We start from the raw sequence: 6,409 nt of genomic DNA, 5'->3' as shown, positions 1-6,409 counted from the left end.
TTTGCGCATAAAGTGCAGAGAGATGATTCACTCCAAAATTATGGAGTGGCCCTTTAGAGAGAAGCAAAATTGGTGTTCCCTGTAACCAGTGTTCATTATAAATCTGAGTCTCTCAACAGCAGTTGCAAAGTACTGAAAGCGCTTCCTGAACAGCATTGTGTTAGCTGTATGTCTTGATGGAAGATGTTATATCACATCTGAGTCCCAACACTCGGGGTAGTTATTCAGTTTGTGTGATTGCCTGAATGAATCTCTGTCTGCTTCCGAAACTACAAGCACAATAGAGTCTTCCCTTTGACACAAGTCTGTGCTCACTAGTGGAGACGATGGCTGTAAGTCAGAGGGTTTTTTTTGTGGTGAGTTAAAGTTTGTCAAATGTGTAAATGTATCTCACTGAGACTGTTTCCTATAAAGATGCGTGTTTACTTCAGATGCTTTTGTGTTTCACCAAGATTTGTATTGCCCTAGGAGCTGTTCAGGTACTGAAAATCCCTAAACCCCACAGGTAAATCCTAGTGATTTTCAGTGTTGCAGCTGATGGATAGATAAACTTTCAGAGTATCTGTTCCACAAACTGCCCCAGCAAAAGTCATGGTGAAAAACACTGTTGGAATGAAATAGGGATGGTGAATATGCGTTTCAGAGGAATAGCATCTCAGGGCTGCATCAGCTGCTGCCCTTACTGGGTAAAAAGGATGACTGGGTGATGGATGCAGCCCTTGCGTGTAAAGGGAGGATGTTATAGAGCAAGGTTTTCCTTCTCTGATACCGCAGGCCAGATGAATTTCGTCTCAGCCACCTTTGTACTATGCATGAGCATACCCAGGAATCGTGCTACTTTTGGGGGCATTGGACAACTCAGGTGCTTGAGTCCCCTGAGCTACATGTGATCCTGTGAATAACAACTCCAGGTTTCCCCTTATGCTGAGGAAAAAGCGGTGTCTGCAACCTGGTGTGCCTGCCTCTGGGGACCCGTTGTGTTTGAAGGTTTAGTATCCTGGGAATGTTGCAGTGTGGGTCTTGTCTTTGGTGTCATTTGGTTCTTAAGGCAGGCAGTAATGGATGTGAAGTGGCTGCTGTGGCTTTAGGTGTTTAAAGGAAAATTGCTTGTTGGGAGAAAAATAATTACAAGTCAGTACCTTGCAGACCATCTTCTACTGTTCCTTAAAACTTGGATACATATTATAGCTGCTTCTGTACTGTATTTCTTCTGGGTATGTGTGCTACTGCTGTCTGTATCATGGTGCATCTTGTGTTAGCTAATGGAAAGAATGAGAATTTGTTGTTGTGTTTGTTCTCACAGAACTTTTTGCTTAAAGAATAACAACTATAATGAAGTATTTAATGAAGTATTTAACGGTAGGAATCAGTCCAATATTTGGATAGATACAAGAAGCTAGGTAACTTTGTAAGGAAAAATGCTGCTGTAATATTGAATAATCTTGAGTACAGCTCCTCTAACAACTTGGTAGGGAGTTGAAAGAAAGTACTAAAAGTAAAAAAGACTCTGAGAACAACAATGGAATAGGAATAACATTGTTCTGAAAGTTCAGCTTTTGATAAATGCAGCTCTGTAAGCAACATGTCTGTCTCCTCTTATCCTGAGTTTGAGTGGGTTTTATTCCCCGTACCATAGCTATATCTCAGTGCCGTTCTTTGCATTAGTGTTTCTTTCTTTACACATGTCCTAAAGACTCATTGAGTTTGGGTGGATGTTGGGGAGTTTCCCTCCAATGTGCTGAGGCTGGGAATAGGTGAAGAAACTATCACTGTGTGCAGCAGGGGGATATACTTTGTACCAGAAAGCATAATTTTTATACTAATAGAAAGATTTGTGGTTCTGTGTAGATGTAGGCAAACTTAGAATAACTTGTGTCAGCAGAATCTGGCTTGAATTGTTCTTTGCCTCACAAAGAACCACCAAAAAAATCAAGATGCCTAAAAAACTGTTGAAGACCTTTTCTGGTATGAGTATTTTAAGTCATTTTGTTGCTAGGAAGCTCAGCTATAGCGGGGTAGTGCAGTGCTTGAAGTGCCCTACTGTAAATGGCTATCCCTCCAGACTGACCACTGAGACTCTTACTTTTTTTTAGAAATCAATTAAATGTTGATGGTAGGACTTTGCAGACAAAACAATGTGTTTATTTCCCTTTTTTCTCCCCTGCCCTGTAATAATAAGCAGGCATTGATTGTCCTGCTATAAAGATGAAGTGGAGAGAGCATTTTATGCTTTACCTTCTATGATGGTAAAGCAAAAAAAGGTGTGAGTCCAGGTGAGTTACTTGGAGATGCTGGTATTCATGCTGATATCACTTCAAGAGATGTCTGTCTTAATTGCTCATCTGTCAACTAAGCTTTTCCTCTGTGTGGAAATCCCAAGGGAAATGAAATGATCCTCAGTAACCTCTACTTGGACCATGCCATAGCGCGGTACAGACTCGTAAGAGCCATGTGCCAGCTCTGTGTTTTTTCAGCTGAGGACTAAGGCTGACTGAGTCAGTAGCCAGCATGCTCCTGCCACATCACCACCTCCTGGGAGCTGGCTTTCATCTCTCCAAAAGGGAGCTAGAGCAGCCTCCCCACAAAGGGGAGGCTTGTGCTCACAGCTGTGCTTTGCAGCTGGGCAAGCCACTGCAGTGGCACTGAAGGAGCAGCTTAGAGCCTGAAGTTGGCGAGGGTCTTATGTCAGGCATCTGCCTATGGAAGAGACCTCAAAGAAAACACTTTTCACATCATGTTTCAGGAAAGATCTCTTATCTCTGAGCCAGGAATGACAGAAAAGTACTTCCTAGCGGGTGGCTTAGTATTACTGTTCCTCAAATAACCTCAATTCTGGGGTGTCCTCATGCATGTTGCTGTGTCACTTTGCTTGCTCTTTGCTTCCACATACTTTCAGGATAGGGCATCGGTTATATTTGCTTTGATATGTGCCTACCCTTGAAAAATCGAAGGAAATTCTCGAATTCAAGTGCGGCGTATTGTCACAGTGTAACAATTGTGATGATAAAGCATGTTTTAAAGCAGTTAGTGTCAATTGCCTGTTAACATTGCAAGGGGGACCCAATATGAACCTTGATCAGAAGTCTAAACACCTATTTTTGGCACAATCATGTTTTCAGATATTCTAGTTGGATTGTGGCTGGCACTTGGTGTTTGTGCCAGGCTAAATTTTAAAAGACCGTTGTCCTGAAATGCAAGATTTTACCCTCTTATCATTGTGCTGGTGGACTATATCAGATGTACTGCTATGCTCAAGTACTATATTTTAATATGTGGAGCACTGATCTCCTCACGTTAAGTGGAAAACTGATATCGGGTAGCTTCTGTGCATGCATTAGAAACTTTACAACGTTGTTACAGGTAAAGTTGTTACAGGCACTTTGTCTGGGGGCCAGAATTTCCTTGTTATATTACAATTGTACTAATGCCCAAACTTTGTAATTCCAGAGTGTTGAAAATCCTTCAACGCTTCTCCTCTATTCCAGGCTGCAACAAAACCCATCTGATTTCCTAAGATTGAAAGCCTAGTAACTGTGGGTGTTTTCCTTCTTGCTTTCTAAAATTCATGTTTTGTTATTCACTTTTGGAGTAGCTGTGTTGGTTCACTTCCCCTTCTGAAAATACACGTGAGTCCTGCACAGATGCACGCCCCCTGAAAATTCAGATATGCTTTAATATTGGCCAAAGCTGAAATGAGATTGGAAAGACTTGTGAGAGCTCATGCAAGTGAGGGAGCTGCCTGGGTGAGTACTGAGTAGGCTATTCTGTGAGCTAACCCGGGGTTGCTGTCAGGAAGTTGTGGCCCTTGGAGTGAAGCTGCTGCACACCTTGGACAATTTCCTGTTTTAAGGGGGCATAAGGATCGTGCTGCATGCATAGCTGCTGCTGCAAGAAGAGAGCTGGGTATTTCTGCTTGCTGCAATGGGACTTTGGCACTCCTGAAGTCTCATGTTTGTGGCTTTGGCACTTCTAAGTGCGTTTTGAGGGATGCTCTCCTCCCTGATGCGGCTGTGGTCTTTGCTGGGAGAGCGTGTGTGCCCTCCTCCAGTGCAGTGGTTTGGTGCAGGCAGCTAATGGAGCACTCTGTTTGTGTATTTGAAATAAACCCTGGAAGGGCCGTTACTGAGCTGCAGGTTTGCGTGGGCTTCATGCTGCTCAGAAGCCACAGATGTATGTGCCATAGAATCATAGAATGGTTTGGGTTGGAAGGGACCTTAAAGATCATCTAGTTCCAACCCCCCTGCCATGGGCAGGGACATCTTCCACTAGACCAGGTTGCCCAAAGACCCATCCAACCTGGCCGCGTACACTTATGTTCTTAATTATACCTTACCTGAAGCACACACAGCCTAGTTACGAATCTCTTGAAACACTAGCTCCTGCTTATCTGCCTTAAAACGAGCAAATAAAACCATCCCTCCTACCACACAGATCAGGCTAATGAAAATGCCCCTCAAACTAAAAATGAGAGTATATAAATGCCAATCAGTATCAAGCTAGCCAGATTCAGACTTCATATTCCTAGTGCTGTATGTAAACAGTGTGAAACTGTAAGAACATTAAAACAGTGAGCAACAATTGGCAACATTTACTGTGACAGAATAAAATGGCATAAAGTGTCTTTTGAGATCAGGTCTTTAAAGCAGAGATAACTCTCCAGATGAGCCTTTAAAAAAGGCCCTAAACTGCCCAACAAAGCCATCTTTTTTTTCATGTGCCACTTTGCTCTGTGTCATAGACATCTCTTTTCCTAAAATAGCCTGGGCCCTTGCACTTGATGCATCTGAGTGCATGTCATTTGGCAACACTATCACAGCAGTTTTCTATAATCTTTGAGCAATGCTGCCTTTTACTAGACTTCTCTACAGTGCAGTGCCTATACCCAGTTGCACTTCATTTTGCTGATCGCTAGCTTTTGCTTAGCCTAACTCTCATAAATTCAATAATTCATTTGATGGGTTAAAAACAAACAAACAAAAAGGAAAAACAGAAAAGGGATTTGAGAGCTGAGTGTGTTACCGAGTTTGGAACAGGAATCATTGACTATTTTCTCTCACTTCTTGAGGTTTTATCTAACATTGAGGACTCAATATTTATGTGATGCTGAGGTATTAAGACTGAGAGCTTCCATTTGTAGGATAATCTCTTGTAGGACCTGCTGGCACCTGATCATCTAATAAATCTAGGATCCTGCTCTTAGAGCAGACCTGGTGTTAGAAACCGTTTCTCTTGCTGGAGTGCTGAAAGGCAAAATTTGGGGCTGGAGCACTGTTACGCATCACAGCTTGCTAGATCTCTTTTTTATTCAGTGACTATATTTTCCATGAAGGTTATTCAAAATTGTATTTGTGTGACTGTGGCTTTGCAGGTGGGGACAGCAAGGAGTCCTGTTCTGCCTCCTTCCGGTGGTGACTGTTAGGAGAAGGGGTCTTGGATACATATAGAATCATAGAATTGTTTAGGTTGGAAAAGACCTTTAAGGTCATCCAGTCCAGCCATTAACCTAACATTACCAAGTCCACCACTAAACCAGTTAAGGGGAGAGTCATAATTAATTTCATGTTTCCTGGCTTGGTGGCTGGATTATTTTTTAATGAAAGTAAAACTAGGAATCATTAAGGTTGGAAAGGATCTCTAGGATCACCAGTCCAACATCAACCCAACACCCCCGTGGCCACTAAACCATGTCCCCAAGTGCCACCTCTGCCCGTTTTTTGAACACTTCCAGGATGGGGACTCCCCCACCTCTCTGGGCAGCCTGTTCCAATGCTTGACCACTCTTTCCGTGAAGAAATTTTTCCTGATAGCCGATCTAAACCTCCCCTGGTGCAACTTGAGGCCATTTCCTCTCGTCTTATCGCTGGTTACTTGGGAGAAGAGCCCAACACCCCCTCCCTGCCCCCTCCTTTCAGGGAGTTGTAGAGAGCGATCAGGTCTCCCCTCAGCCTCCTCTTCTCCAGGCTGAACACCCCCAGCTCCCTCAGCCGCTCCCCACCAGCCCTGTGCTCCAGACCCTTCCCCAGCTCCGCTGCCCTTCTCTGGACACGCTCCAGCACCTCAATGTCCTACACAGGTATGTAAATGAGGATTCCCAGCCTCTCTCTTCCCTGATTCCCCAGGCCTCCATTTGCACAGCCCTTCACAGGCACGCAGACTAATCCAAAATGCCACTTACACGTGTAGACAACTTAATACCCCCATCCACACTGTTGCTTACCCTGGTATTTGCATATTGTGGCTGAATTGACTGAACAATTTTGGGTGGAAGATGGCTGTTGTGATGGGATTAAGTTGCCTTGGTTACAGCAGCTGAAGGCCTCTCTGTTCCCTAGTGAAAACCCCAATTTGCAGACTTCTCACTTCCCTGACGGTCCTTTGGTGGATGAGCCCTAAAAATCCATCCTTGTTA

Source organism: Pelecanus crispus, chromosome 10, assembly GCF_030463565.1.
Source record: "Pelecanus crispus isolate bPelCri1 chromosome 10, bPelCri1.pri, whole genome shotgun sequence".
NCBI classification, from domain to species: domain Eukaryota; kingdom Metazoa; phylum Chordata; class Aves; order Pelecaniformes; family Pelecanidae; genus Pelecanus; species Pelecanus crispus.
Note: the sequence above shows the minus strand (reverse complement) of the source record.